Consider the following 16,600-nt stretch of genomic DNA (forward strand, 5'->3'; position numbering starts at 1 on the left):
ATAATTTAACAGTTTGATTTATAATAAAACTGTAGAGCATTAATGGTGTATTTTGTGTATTTGTGTACTCTTAGAGTTAATCTTCAAGCAACCATCACAGGAAATTCTCTAGCCTACAAACACATGCTCAGCAACATTTGCTGTTCCACTATAACCCTACAGAACCATAAGCACATACTATGTTCCCATAATATACTTGTGCAATGCAATTAGACAAAAGTATTCTCATGCAACTGTTATTACACGTTAAAAACAATCTTAGCTTTTGATAGCTTATTTTTAGATTTAAACTCTAAGTAAAAATGTACTATAATGCCACTTCTGCTGTGGTATCATGGTGAAAAATCTGTTCTATGTAACTACCAGTTATTGGCAGACATGAAGCAACTCACATGACTTTCAAATTTATTTCTAGTTTTCAGCAGAGGAACTTCACCATAGTCCGCCATATCTAATGAATATGAAAGCTTACAATTTCTTTTAATCAGTCCTGCAGTTTCTCAATAAATTGGTAAAGTCTATCAGAAAAGGAAAAGGAAGTTAGGGAAAATTCACCATCCATCTCGCAAATGTAATTGATTTTAAAGGCCCATTTTCATCTTCATCTATCATTGCACCTGAAATAAAATTCAATTATTTCAGCTTCCCAGGTGGGCTGGATTTTCATCCTGAGAAATATGAATGAACATGAAATGATAAAAAAGCCCATAAATTAACATCACACAAATATATATGCTACATACAGAGCTGTCAAATCTCACACTTTGAACATTAAACTGAATCCACAGCTCCCCAGTTTAAACCTTTAGCATGACATAACCTTTCAGATATTAGCAGCAGAGCACAAGGACTGCTGTCCACTGAATAACACTGTACTTGGGCAGTACATCTTGCCCAGGCAGTGTTTCACCTCAAGCAGGAAGGCTCAAGGCTAGTAGGAGCCCTATTCACGTGGGCAACCTCTCACCACAGCCTTGCATCAGACCCTTCTCAGTCCCACGGCCCAGAGTAAGGCACACGGTACTCTGTAAGACCCAGTGTACAGGTCTTCCAATGTCACAGCTCCACATCAGATGAAAAGTCTGTAAAATATGCTCATTTCATTCCTATCTTTATTCCACTACCGCAACCCAGTTCCCACTATTTCATTCTCAGCATTGTATGCAAAACCAGCTTTAAGGATAGGAGTAGTTATGTTCACAACAGATGAAGGAAACTGAAAGCACTCATTTATCTGTACAGCAACTTCCATAACCACAAACTAGGACGGGGGTGTCATCATAGAGCCCAGTCCCTACACTCAAGATTTGACAGTATAAAATCCCCACACTCTTATTTTCATGCACTACATGCCCTACACCATCACCCTTGTACTTTTTACACTACAAGTCATTCCCCAAATTTGGGGGCATGTATGTCTGTTGGATGGTAAAGGCGCATGGAGCATGCAGCTTGCGCACTTCAGCTGGGACCGTTCTGTTCCAACTACTGCTGTATTTCACAAGGTAAAGAGATCAAATACGAAACTAATAATCAAGAGCAAGAAGTGAGCAAGAAGTTATAGTAAACTATAAGCAATGGAGAAAAATCCAGAAAACAGTTTGACAGTCACAACATGAAAGTTACAACCACTGCTAATAAATTCTTTTAAAATCCAAGATACTTAAAAACTGTCAGAACTAATTTAAAAAAAAAAAAAAAAAAAAAAAACAAAAAACCAACAAATAACCCATTGATTTTGGAGTTGGAAAGTAAATTTACCAGAATAAAACTGTTCATTCATATTTTCTATGATTGAACAATCTTTTCTCACTAGCATTGAAGCTTCATGTTGCCTATTTAAAAGGACAGCATACTTCCTCTTTGTTAATTTCTTTGAAGAGCAGCAAGATAACGAGCTTGATCTGCCATTCCACTTTCAGTGAAATAGCCAACAATAGCTCAAATGTTATTTTAAGTGAATATAACTGGAACAGTCAAACAAAAGGTCACCCATTTTACTGGTGTGGAAAAATACAGAATAGGCCTCCTAGCCTCCCAGGGCTGTTCAGTACTTTGTATGATCAAAGGCAAGCAGACTTTGGCCTTAACACAAATATCTTCCCATCTCCCCTTATCCATACCTATCATTTGCAACAGAATTTTAGTCACTGTATTTTATAGTGACTTGTATAAACAAATTTGATTTACCCCAGAAGAAAAACAAACACCTCCTAGTACCCAAACTTCTAGTTAAAACAGCTTTAAGTTCCAATTACAAATATACATGGATTTTTTTCTGTGAGTTGTACCAGATAATTTGAGTCAGCAGAATCAACTGAAAAACAACTCGGTTAACAGAAGTAAGGCCACGACTGGTTTGTTTTTTTTTTTTTTCAAATATGCTGTTCCCTCACAGAGCTTGAGGCAACTAAAATGTCAATGTGCATTGAATTAACTGAAACGGAATTAATGATCTCCTAATGACAGCAATAGCTATTTGGTCAGGAAAAGAAGAGTCAAGGTTCACCTTCTGAAAATACTGGCTTTTTACTATTGCTGTGGGCATCCCACACTGTCACCTTCATACCGAAATCTGGTTTTATTCATAGCAGTAGCTCAGTTTTTCAAGAAAGTCAAGCAACCCATTTGTTGTGTTGGAAATTGCAGAATTCTTGAAATCCTAAGCTGAACACAACATTTCAGCCTTCCAAGTTTTTCAAGAAATATGTCAGTGATTTCGATTCAGTTTGCTGTGCTACAGCACCTCTTTTCTCTCTGATCCCCTTCTGCTCTATATATGAGATTCTATGTTTGAAGTTCTTCCTGGTTGGCTGTCACTGTTCTTCCTCCATCAAGTTCATATTTCTGTCACTGACTTTGTAGGATATGTACAACCTCTTACCCACGTACATCAGATGACATGTTTTCTATTCCACCTACAATTCTCTTCTTCCTTGCTCTTTATGACAGGTTTAAACTGAGCAGCTCTTCCCCCAGTTCCTTTAAAGATAAGGAATTCTTTGAAAACATAAGTTGCACTTCTGCATAACCTACATCAGGGGCTGTCAAACAGGTCTCCCACAGTAACTCTGGGTCCCATGTCCACCCATAAGAATACCCTTACTTCCCTCTTAGAATAATGTCCACAAACTATTGCCCCATGACATTCCCTCCATTATGCACAACGCAGTAACCCATCACATCAGCTTCATGTCTCTCCCACTTTCTGTACTACCCTTACCTTGCACCCTGATTTGGCAAAAGGCAGCAAATTCCATGATAGGTTGACAGGCTTACCACAGAGACACAAAACAGAGTCCTCACATTTTCTTACCCAGCCTTTTCTCTAACCATCTGCCCGTTTCTGTGAGACCTGGATGTCTGCAACAGAGCTGCCCCTTTGCCAAAGTTGACTGGGAACTGAGTGAGTGGTTCAGAAGTTCCTGGCAGGGTGGGAGGACAGGCTAATGGACAGATGGGAGGACAGATGGAACAATTGCATAAGCAACCTTCCCTCAAACCAAAATAAAACCTTGAAGTCCCACCTGTTTCACAAAACATTTCATCGCACTAGACACTCCCCACTTCAAGGTTTTCTGTTTTATAAGACACTATACTGCATGAAGTAGTAGCTTTAGCCTATAGACTTACCGGATCAACACATTACTGACTCTACATCACGATATACAGCTAAAGTACTCCATAAATAACTGCCTTTCGACACAAGCTGTACCCAAACAAGATTTCACAGTTAAGTAGAAAAAGAATGGTTGCATAAAAACATTATAATGGCATGTAATTTAAAATATCCTTTAAAAATAGTGCAAACAAAAAAAGGAGAATTGAAAATATTTTACAGGATTTTGGGGTGGGGGTTTTGGGCTGTTTTTGGTTTGGGTTGTTTTTTTTTTTGGTTTTTGGGTTTTTTTCCCCTAACAAATACAAAAACATGCAGATAAAATAAAGACTACTAGCAATTAAAAGATCTGCAAAGGCGTCTTGCATTTCAACAGCCTAAGATTGTGTGAAGGGGTAGAGAAGAAGCTGTGCTAGATGAACAGATGGATCAGGGAAGTGTGAAGAGGCCCATAAGGTAGACCCAAGTTTTTAAAGCATGAAACTTCTGAAGTGAACACAGACTCATTGTAGGTGTTTTCATACAAGGATTAGTTAGGGTGAGGGATTTGGGGGATTTCTTTGGGTTTTTTTTAAAGCTTATAAATGTAGGTAGATGGCAGCATACTATGCGTGCACGTCTGCAGTGATGGATTCGGGGATACAGCAACTCCATCCTAGTCAGACAATCAAGGCAAAAAGAGTGGAAACATTTTTGCAGAGGTTAAGCTAACAACCAGATGGCAACAGTGTTGATGTGGCAGATTAAGAGTAGCAACAAATTAAAAAAAGGGGAGATCCTAGTCAAAAGGAATAAAAAAACCAAAACCCGATTGCACCAAAGAACTTTGCTTACTTTTAGCCGGAATTATCTTTCAAATGCTCAAAAGAAAGTAATGCATCAGTGTCATTAAAATGAGTTGAACATAGTATACATGCGGGAAGGGAAGGTGACTGGGGGAACTGTCCTGGAAAGAGAATGGCAGTTTAATTTTGCTCAACTTCTTCCTAGTGACATTTTAGGAATAAACATATTTTAGGAAATACTGCCTTTGAGCAGAAGGTCTAACTAGACATCCCCCTGAAGTCCCTCATCCATCCCTGATGTTAATTATCACTTCAAAATATCCTAAACAATCCTACTAAAAACAGCAGCAGAAACTTGGGAAGAACGTATTCTATATTCATTCATAAATTCAGACTCACTTCAGTGAACACCCATCTTGCAATAAAAAAAAAAAAAAAAATTTTCAAGTGTTCCAAGGTTCACAACTGAAAATTATTAACATTAATTGTCACTGCTATGACAATCACCTACTCTTTGACTAATAAACAGCTGTAAATTTTGGATCAATCATTCTATGAGTAACCCACCCATAAGCAAGTTAAACTTTTTTTGATCTCAAATAGTACATAACATAAAAAGCAAACTTGTTCCAAATTATCATAAATCTATGCCTATCCCCTATTGTGCATTCCCAAAACTATATTCTAACAACACAAAAATCAACCCTTAAGAGCTGCCAGTACATCCATTTTGAACAACATAAATTTGAAATAGCAATTGAGATGTGAGATTAAAAACAGTTCCATCTACTATATGAAGTGGTGTATGTTTTGATGGTTTTAATATTTCTTCACCTATGAAGGAGGTTACATAAAAATTGAAGTTAGATGAGTCCCAATCCTGCATACAGTCCTCCGTAAGCAATACAACTGAAGTTAAACGTATGTTTAACTTATTACATGTGCACAAATATTTGTAGAGAGGGATTAAGTGACTCCAGGGAATAAACAAAATGCTGCCAAGTGTTCAAAACAAAAAACAGAAGAAGAAACTTTTCCTGCCATTTGTTTTCAGCTACTGTACAGTTTTTACTGAACACAGCAGGTTAAAAGGAATTTAGAACAAGTGCAATGGCTCCGACAAGAAGAGCTTTATGAAGAGCTGACTATGACATGTCCCCATCTTCCATGCACTTTGGCTTTGCTATTATTATTTCATATAATAACCAAAAATACAATCTTAAAAATAAAACAGAACAAAAAACCCACAAAAAAATCCCACAAAAACCAAAACCAAAACCCAACAACCCACAAACAAAACACCACCATATTGAAAATGCAGAACAATCAAACTACATTATATTTATTCATGGATAACTGCTCTGATGAACCTGCAATTATTATGATATGCTGCAGCATGCAAGTTACTCTTACCAGGCATACTGAAATTCGGTGTTAGAGCCAGCAGAGAGTAATATCCAAATCCTTGAAGCTTATCTACTACAGGACTCCTATTAGAACACAGTTTCTTCTTCACCATCATCTAGAAATGTTGTCCAGATGAAAAGGTAGAGAAAAAGAGCAGTGCACACCACCAAGCACCTTCTGCTCTACCAACACCAGCCATAGTGCTGGTGCATGTGTAGGCAAACACAGGGAGTTGATTAGATGTGAATTATAAAAAAAAAAAAAAAAAAAAAAAAAAAGACCTTCTTAAGATTAGGAAATGTAACAACAAGTAGGAAGCTTATAAACACAAGTTTACTGTGTTCTCAAGTTCAATTCAGAAGTTTCTATGCTTTAAAGATAAATTTTTTAGTACAAAGTCCCACTTACTAGTATAAAGCTTAAAAAAGTTACCAGATGACAGTTATCCTGTGGTCATGAAATCAGACTGTTCTAACAAGTTAAAATGTCACCTAGTCTATAACATACAGGCCAAACAGAGATCTACCTTCTCAAGATCAGAAAGGGATGAGGCTGTAAAGCACTGAACTGATGTATGTTCAAGTAGCTATCCACTTACTTCACGTGTAAATGGGAGTTACAGCTGAATAGTTGCCCACTTCTTCAGCGCTAAGCTCATTCAAAGTAAATCAAATGTACTGAAAAACTCAGAGTGATTCTATGTCAGATAGTTACCTCAGTTAATTATCAATTCAACAAGAACTTTAAATAATCCATTCCAAGATCACAGCAACTTCTGAGTTTGAAAACTAAGGGCTTCCCCACAAACACAAAGGCTTCGCAATTAATTGTTAGATAATGAGCTCAACCAAAACATAGTTCTAAGGAACCAAGCTAAATAAGAATTCTCCCCTAAAAAGAAATCATTGTGTTAACCATTTCTTTGAATTCACTAAGAAATGTACAGTTCCTACAACGCATGATGACTGACACCTAATTATGGAAAAAAGTAGAGGCGGTGGAAAAAATGTTATTTTCATATTCAAGCTCCAAGAATTATTATTTTTTGTACACTTAATAGTTGAATAAATATTTGAATCTATTGAACCTTACAGCCACATCCTCACTTTCCTTCAGTTAAATGAAGCAGTGTGGTACCATCAACATCTGTATTTCTATAGTCATCTGTAAGAAAAGGTTAACAGAGACAGTGATACAATTCACCAAGATAATGGAGCTCTCTGTGGCTGGCATAATGAGCATTCAGTTAAGAACTGATTCACATTTTGGTTTGTTGTCTTGTTTTTTGTGGTTTTTTGGGGGGGTTGTTTTGTTTTTTTCCAAAGAAGAAATTTGAGGGGTTTTTGTTTGGGGGTTTCCTCCTCCACCTTTTTCTGAAATCTTGCCAGGCATGTATTTGTCATGAATGCCACCCACAGCAAGATTATCTTCTTTTTCCAAAATAAGTGTTACATTATCTTAATAATCAAAAGAATAGAATAAAGGATTGATTTTCAAGACACTAACAGACAATTCCAACACTAGAAAGTTCAACCATTGGATTAGGAATACAAGTTTGAAGCTGAACTGGAGCACACCAGCATCTCTTTTGCAGTAATTGTAGAAAAATTAATTCAATTACAGTAAAGATTCTGGAGACCTAAACATTTCAGTATCACTGATAAGTATCATAGAAAGTCATAATACATATTAACTATAACTACTTACTCCATAGAGATTTTCCTAATTTTAAGACACAGATGGATTATGTTGACTCCACAGCAAGTAAATGTAACTTAAGTTATCAACCTTCATACGGGCAGAGAAGCAGAACAGAACTCTAACTTGTGAGCCCATACATTATTTTCCAGAAGTTATTTTGCCTAAAAGGAATAGGCTTGGAAGTTCTCTGAAGGCTAGCCTATTCCTATGAAATTCTCTTGGTTGCCTCTGAGAAGGGAGGAAAAAAGTGTGCGCGTCCGTGTGTATATATACATATATGTGTGCAGTATTTCTATAGCAACAGAGTTTAAGACATGTAGATCCTTTTAAATTTAATTTGTTCTTTCAATGCATTTTCAAGATATTTAGCACAATTATTTCTGGTATGCAAAAATATCTTATTTAATACAGTGACAAAGAAATATATTATCACATTCTAAATAAAACCCCTTATTCTTAAAAGCTGAAGACATTAGTGTTGTGAACATTCAGAAGTTTAACATTTTTCCTTCATCCATATTTATTATGAAGGTGCACAGACTCATCAAGAGAGCCGATGTTGTAACAGTAATTTCCTCAGTTTACTTATATATTGTTTTAATGCTCAATTTATATTATGAAATTAATTCTTACTTCTTTTGATGCAGAAAGCTGGTATTACCTTCACAAACAAATCTCCATTTAGATACTAAAGCATTATAGCTAAAATACAGAATTTGGAACCAGGAAATAAACTCTATTCCTCACTAATAACATACATTCTTTAGTGATAGCAAGTCACTGATCATTTTTGTGCCTTGATGTTCTGATGTGAAAGTCAAGACAAAAATCTGGAGTTGGCAGGTCTAGCGCCTGAGTAGTGCTAAAATTCTTTAAAAATCTCAAGCAGAAGTTATGACAAATAGAATCCATTTTTGTCCTTTTCCCATGAGCAGCACACAGTTCACAATGACTTCATTTACCCTCCATGTCAAAATATTTTCAGGGTTGCTCCCTCTCATTACTGTTTCATGACACTGTTTATGCTCTGCTCAGAGTAAGCATGTAAGCTCAAGAAAATTTTCCTAGATAAGAACTCATATTTTATCCAGAGCCTAAATAATGCTTAGTAAAACCGCTAGTTAGTTTTTTTCTTTCCAAATTTATACTGGTGAGTGTTATGTGTTTTAGAGAAAGCTAATGCTTATATGTGAACAGTTTTCAAGAGCATCCATATATAGTCAGTATTATAAATAGCTATTTTTATAACAGTACAGAACTGGCTTTTCATTGTAGAGAGAGGGTGTTTTCTGTATGCAGAAATTGTTCTCTTATTCTACCTTGTACTTGCAATCTTTGCTCTCCTCCCGCTCACATGGCCCTCCTCCATACAACAGAAATAGCCACTGCTAGGGTCAAACTACATTGGCACTATAGTTCACAGAATCATAGAATACCAGGTTAGAAGGGACCTCATGAATCATTTGGTCCAACCTTTGTGGACAAAACATGATCTAGAGTAGATCTCCCAGCATCCTGTTCAGGCAAATCTTACAAGTGTCCAACTTTGGGGAATCCACCACTTCCCTGGGGAGATTATTTCAGTGGCTGATTGTTCTCACTGCGAAAAAATTTCCTCTCATTGTCCAAACAAGAGTAACTTGTGCCCATTGCCCCTTTGTCTTCACCTTGTCTTGACCCTTTAAACACTGGAACATGGTATTAACTGTAGCAGTGCTCCAGTAATAACTTTCAACAAACTAGCCCAAACTTAATTACAAAAACATTCTCTTTACAGTGACCACACAACTTTTTACATTTTCCAGTAGTTATTTCACTAGTAAAAAAGGTTTATGAAACTGATACTGTCAAGAGTTTTATTAGGACTATAGAGCTACAGTAAACATTTTAGTATTTTAATCTCAAAGAGCATTTTTTCCTCAACACTATTAAATTAAGCAGAAAGGACCTATGAAAACATTTAAATGGATTTGCAATTTATTTGTTTCAATAGTTCAGGTTTTAAAAACTAAGCCAGAGCAGACCAGCTGAAACACTAACAGGTTTGTTATAACAGTCATTTTAAAGTCAGACAAAAGGAATCAAAACAAATTTCTAGTTTCTGCTTCCATGAAGTTTAGATCTCCTACATAAAAAAAAAAAAAAAAAGAAAAAAAAATCTCTACTGTAAAACAATGGGTTATATATCAGATTCATTAAAAAATGTCATCATTCAATTAAAGTTAAAAATCAGGCACAATGCAAGTATTTTTTACATGTGTGGTTTTGAATGATAATTGCTTTCACCTGCAGGTCTAAGTGCTAGCTGAAATAAATCCAAAATATCTAGTTCCAAAATATGACATAGCACTTGCTCCTTGCAGCACCCAGTTGTTACAGCTTTATATTTCTCCCATTCCTTATCAACTATGGTCTTTGACCTCACAGCAATATATCATCCTGGTTTTCTGCATGGCAGAAAAATCTAACCCTTAAAACAAGGCAACAAAGCTCTTGATACAATTTTGATTTAAATTCCTAAATACTGCAGTTTTAGTTAAATATTGACAAGCAAGACCATACTCCTGAGAGTGATTCAATGCAGAAGCTTCTTTAGGCAGAGAGCTCTCTCCTTGCAGAACATCGTGCCAAAAGTACAAAGGGGGAAGATTTCCCTTCCTATTGCCAAATGAGCAAAAATGAGAGAAATCTCGAACACCCACACAACTAGAGGTAGTTCTTAAGTCTGTACGATAGAAAAAGCCAATACTTCCATTATTCAATCCGACTATTGATGCTTCATGTTTCTAATACAGGCAGGTGTATCTTATAAAAAGCTTTCTTGTTTTTTTTTTTTTTTCCAACTGCAGATCTCTTTTGCTATTAAGTCAGCACACACAGAGACAAGAAAAATCTAAAAAGATTATGTTGCTTTAGGTAAATGCAACAGCCTATTTGAAATATTAGATTTGATATCTTTACACTGAGATCGGGGAAAAAAATTTAGTGTTCTCATAGATAAAATTTATGTTCTCATAGATAGTAAAATGAAGTAGGAATTGTGGGTTGTCCTAGCCAAGAAACCATTATCAGCTGGCAGTATACAACCTCATCATTCATTACACTGGAAGCTGGCGGTGCGCAACACCTTTCTGAAAAAAAATGAGAGGCATAATTACAACAAAAGAAACTAACAGGACAATTTAAAAGTACTCTTCTGCAATACTGCAGAATCTGAAGGCCATTCATGACCTGCATCTATCAGTATGCCAATGGATTTTCCTAGCCCTCCTCTGTCTTACATTCTCTTGCAGCCTATTTGAGACGTTCTGAAGCTTTGCTAAATAAATATGTATTTGCAATAAATAAGAACTCTTCCAGATATGACTGCAACTAATGTATTACCACCTTGACAAGTCTACCGAGTCAAAGTCAGGTAATAGCTTCCCTCACCCAAGGCACAGCACACAGGAATTTGCATGATCATTACTAATTTCACTATGGCAGTTTTCACGCTGTTGCCGTTTCAGACAGCTACCTGCCGCAGCAATGGTAGGCAGGACACGATGCAGACAGAAGGAGGATCTCCGAGAGCGAGGCTGGAGTAGTTCAGCAACAGCAACAGAACGCAGAGCCCTCACACACACTAAAGAGAATGGAATAGGAACAGAGCTTCCTGCTCCTCCAGCCCAGGAACAGGCATTGCTGCAAACACACAGCTAAATCCTGCTTGAAGAAAAATCCTTTTCCTTTCCATGTGCTCTGTGCTCTAGTCCAGGGATAGCAACCGAGTTTTCCCTGCTCACCGACCAATACAAAAGATGAAACCTGAGAGTAGAATCAAGGAATAGCCCAGCACTGGGAATCCCGGCATTCCTTTTCTTTCCTAGCGGCTCCAATTGAGGAACTGCCTTCTCTCTCCTGGGTGTTGTCCCCTCTGATGCTCTCCATCACCACCTACCTACCTGATAACAACTAGTGTATTTTCTCATAACTGGCACAGAAAAGGCACAAGCCCAGCAATAGCGCAGCCGATTAAATAAAACAACACACGCAAATAATTCAGAGAAACACTCCCTCCCCCAAATCATTATAATCTAAAGAGTATCTTTATAGAAGAAGCCATGAGCCCTTCCAGCCAGAGGGAGGAGGGCACCAGAGAGGAAGAGGGGAGAGCCAGCGCAAGACAAGGCATACGGGCGGAATCCCACAGGCGGCCGCCTCCCTTCCCCTCTCCCGGGGGGATCTCAGTGAATCCCGGACCAGGGGGACCGACACGGAGCCGCTCCCGCGGGCTCTGCCCAGTCCCGAGGGGGGGCGGCGGGCGGACGGACATTTCCACCTTATCCCTCGCGGGACTAGCGCACCTGGGCTGCGGGGTGCGGAGCAGCTCTGCCCGCCGGCGGAGACACCCACCGGGCCCGCGGCAAGGCCAGGAAACGGCTCCCGACGGGATGAGGAGGTGGAGGGGGAAACGGGCGGGCCGCGGCCGCCCAACAGCCGTGCGATGCTGTGCGGTGCGCGGCTGGCCGGTGCGGTGGGGCTGGAGGAACGGAGCTGAGGGAAGGGGGCGAGGGCTGCCTCGCCACAGCAGCAGGAGCCCGGGAGGTGACAGGTGAGGGCGGCAGAGGGTAGGAGGCGGCCTCCCGTTGCTCGCGCGGCGCAGCTCCCCTACCTCCGCTCCGGCGCTGCCGCTGCTCTCGTTACACCCGACGGCCCCCGATCCCTCACTCGCCTGCCCGCCGCCACCCCCTCGCTCCGCTCCCCCGCCCGCCGCGATCCCTCCCTAGTGCGGCGCTCAACTGACACCACTAACCGCCCGGCACCGCCTCCGATCCCGCACTGACACTTCCTTTCACCAATAGTAGGAGAGCTCGAGGCGCCAAGGCTACGCCCCTTCTCCCTATAGACCAATAGGCACAAGCCATAACCCTTCCCCTCCACCTCCCTCCCTGGCACCGTCCCTAGCTTAAGCACCGCCCGCCCTCGCGGAAGGGTCGGTTGGCTCGCAGCTGCTGAGCAACGGGTGTGGGGCGGTGGCTGCGGTGGGGCCTGGGGGTCCTGCCGGGGTGCAGGTGGCAGCCGTGGTTGGCGCCGGCTGGAGGAGAGGCTGCAGGAGCCATAGGTGGCGTCTCCGTTGCGGGCTGGTGGAGGTGCGGGGGTCAGCCGACGGCAGTGGGGCAGGGCCGTGAGGGACGTGGCCCTCCCTCCTGGGTAGGGAGCGGGGCAGGTGTCTTCTCGGTTGGGGAGGGGTTGGCCTCATGGATGGGAGCTTTTTCCTCTTTTATCTTTTATATTTGGCATGGGAACTGGCCCACGCCCCCGGCGTGCACAGCCGTTAGTTACCGCGAGCGGAACAGGGAGGTCAGGGGGTGGAAAAGGGCTGCAGGAGCTGCTGCTGGTCCTGAGGCTGAATGGAGGGAAGGCCAGCAGGGATGTTAAAAACCAGTATCTCCTTTTTTTTCCCTCAGATCAGTGCCTGAAGTGATGAAAATGTCTCCAGCACTGAAGCATTTCTCCAACCTTTATGAAACCATAATTTCAGCTTCCAAATTCTGTTGCTGCCACCTGTAAGGCTTGCACTTTCCAGCTTTGCTCACACAAATCAGTGTTAAATTAACTAAAATTTAGTTAAATAAAATTAAATAAAGTTAAATTTAAAACTAAAGCCACTTTCAGCTGCCACTTCCAGGCAAACACCGGCTCTTGGATGCAAGAAGGAAAAATGCAGTTCTGCAAGTTGTGGATGCTTGAACTCAGCTCCCATTTTCTTGGCATGCTTCAGTGGTTATTTAAATAAGGAAAATGTTATGAAGCCCACTGGACATAACATGCCATAGGACTCTGCAGTGGTCCAGCATTGCTAATCTAACACTAACAAAACTATACTTCATTTTCTGTGTATTTGAACTTGAAAAAAATCTGCACTGACAGATAACAATTTAAGGCACTGCAGTATATAAACATCAGGCTTCTCATTTTGGTTTGTTGTTCCACACAAACTGCTTCATGAGCCTTGGGGCACTTAAGTGTTTTAGTTTGAATCAGGGATGCACTTTTGAAGTAAATGCCACCATCATCTCTACTTGCAGTGCTTTGATTGACAGCTTGCAGTAGTGTTGGAGTACATGAACTGGATCCCTTTTGGATGAAGCTAAACTGGCAGAGGTACTCCAGGGGTGCACCTAATGCATTCCAGCCACAAATGACTGCTCAGTTTAACTCAAACTGAACTAGTCAAACATAGGAATCCCTGAAATATATATAGCTTGAAAATCAGGCCCTCAGCATCCACTCTTCCACTCTACAGGTATTCTCTTGGGCCTTGGTTCTTGCCAGCATAGTCAAAGACTTGGAGCTTTGTAGTTCAGAAGGAAGGTCCCAGGGAATTTCTAATGTAACTTCTGAAAGACCTGCTTCATGGTTCATGGTAGGCAGTCAAACTGATCTTCTGAAACTTTGATGCTTAGAAATCTGCCAGAACTTGAAGTTCGTATATGGATCTTCTCATACTCTTATGTCAGGAGTACAGCGCACCATCCATAACTATAAGGATAACTTGAACTAAAGTTCAAGATGTGTCACTGTTGTCTACAGGGTAGAGAATGTGGTATCAATGTTGCTACTTAAGATACTGTCAATGGCTTTTGTGGTCCTTAATTATCCCCCTATACCTCTGAGTCTAGGATAGAAGGCAGGGGTGCTACAAAGTAAAAATTAAGATAAGTGACTGGGTATGCTTTAATGCTTAAAAATAACTACATGAATTTCCGGTAACATATGCTAGCAATTAAAATAATATTTTTCTATCAGTGTATCTTGTCATTTAATATGAGGCCAGATTGCAAGTGGTGTAATGCATGTCGAATTTTTATGAGAAGGCTTAGACAGAACTATTGCTGTGGCAAAATCTGAGCAGAGAACTGTGGATTTTTGTTATAACCTACACAAAATCAATTTCCTTTTCCTACAGTGCTTCTCACAAGTAACCAGTTTCATGCACTTAACATGATGTAGTTACTCTTTCTACTGAGATCTGCCACCTTATGGATGTTTCTCATAATACAGTATGTGATAGAGAAGATAGAATACTTTATATCAACTTTAATCTTGAGCTTTGCTTCAGTAAGGATAGCAGTCTATAATTTTACATGCCTGAAATCAAACATCATAGCTCACTTGTCTTCTGTGTTTCTTCAGTGTTCATCATAATATTTTCCTCCCTCATCCTGTGGTTGTAACAGAGTACAACAGATTTTTGTTTACTGTATTCAAATGTTTAAGGCTAATTTCACTCAACTAAAAAGATTGAATTTTCTAATGTGAAATCTTGCAAATCAGGTGTGGATGCCAAGGCCAAGCCTTTTTTTCTGACATGCACATCACGGCCTATACTAGAGTTTTTGTTTTGAGAAGCTAGACTAGACTCCACCAAGTCACTAAAATAAAATACAGGAAAAAATACAATTTACCAGGTAAAACAAGCATATGTGACTGAATACAAATAAGCAGCGGGTCTCATTTATAACAAGATACCATTTTTAGAGATTTTTCACATAAAAAGGGGGGGAAATGCCTAAGCTTTGGCCATCTAAATGTTTTTTTCCAGGGACTCCTGAGAGGCTTGTGGAGTGATCCAGGCCAGAGACAAACACTTGAAGGCAGCCAGATTGTCTTGGCTTCTTTTTTTGGTCCCACAAACTGGCTGGCTCAGTGTCAGGCGGGCCCTCCAGTGCAGATTGGAGCAGTCTGATCTGTTCTGCTGGAAATGGCGTGAAGTGCCAAGTCCTACACATGTCTTCTCTGGGAGCGCCTGTGAGTCACTGTATCAGCTGGGCCTACAGACAGCTACTGGTTTGATGGCTAACCAATGTAATACAGCCTCGGTAGGGAAGAGCGGCTTACCCACTGTGTCCCAATCAAGCCACTGATGCTAAAAGCCAAGTAGGAATAAATTTGATGTAAACATCAGTGGAAGTGAATGGCAAGAGGATACTGAGTAAGCAGCATTATCCATACAGTTTAGACAGGTATACATGTAATACATAGGGCAAGATACTGTCAACATTTTAAAAGAGCCTTTAAACAGGCAAAAGTCAGCAGGAGTTTCGCCTAGCTGAAAAGTGCAGAAATTGGCACATGGATCGGAACAGATTATTCATTTATTCTTTCTTGCAGTGACATTTCATTACATACAGAAGAAACAAAAGCCATGGAGAAGTGAATAGATATTGTTTCTGTCCTAGGGTCTTGAGAGAAAACAATGCAACAAAAGGGAGTAATGCTGGTTTTATTGTTATTCTCTGCAAACTGGCTGTTGCTTTCCCAGGAACCAAGCTCTCAGCTGAGCAAGCTGCAATTTATAAAGAATTTTATCATGTGTTTCCTGTAGAGCATTGCATATTTAATACATGCAATAAAGGCTGACAGTCACAATACTCAGGTGGCGAAGTTTGCTATAACGACATTGACATCCTTTCACAAAGCTTTTCTTAAAATGTTTATTTTAAAATGTGTAATTTGCAAGTATTGCTCTTGAATGGTATAATTTCATTTTGAAGATTGGGCTCATGATCCAATAGTTACAGCTTTGTTCCCTCCTCTGCAATTATTTCCATGCAAGGGCTACAAACCGATTTTTAACTCCTCCATTTGGTGGGTGCTGCCACCATCCTTCACTGAAATGGCAAATGGTTCACTCCACAAGATTTGGCTGGCACAGGAATTTGTGGGGATTCAATAAGGACGAAGCTTTTCTGTGCATCCCTACCACAGAGCTGCTAGCTGATCTCCCCAGCACTTCTGAGCCAAACAGCACTTCCAGGAGGGGGCGGGAAGTAATGCTTGGACTGTAAGAAATAGTTTTTAACTGTCTTATTCAACAAGACTTGCTTAGGCTAAGAAAAGTACCAGTGATCTAGAGCTTACCTACTCTCTGCCTCTTAGTTTAAAAATAGGTTTTCTGTGCTGCTTAGCCACCTGCTGTATTCTCCTCTTATGCATTACCACTGCCCTTTCTTCTGGCTTCCTAAACATATGTGGGTAGAGATTTCAAGATACACATTCTGCTTTTACAGAGCTGGGGCTCAGCCTAATTATAACCTGCAAG

Source organism: Psittacula echo (genome assembly GCF_963264785.1).
Source record: "Psittacula echo genome assembly, chromosome: 3".
Lineage (NCBI taxonomy): Eukaryota > Metazoa > Chordata > Aves > Psittaciformes > Psittacidae > Psittacula > Psittacula echo.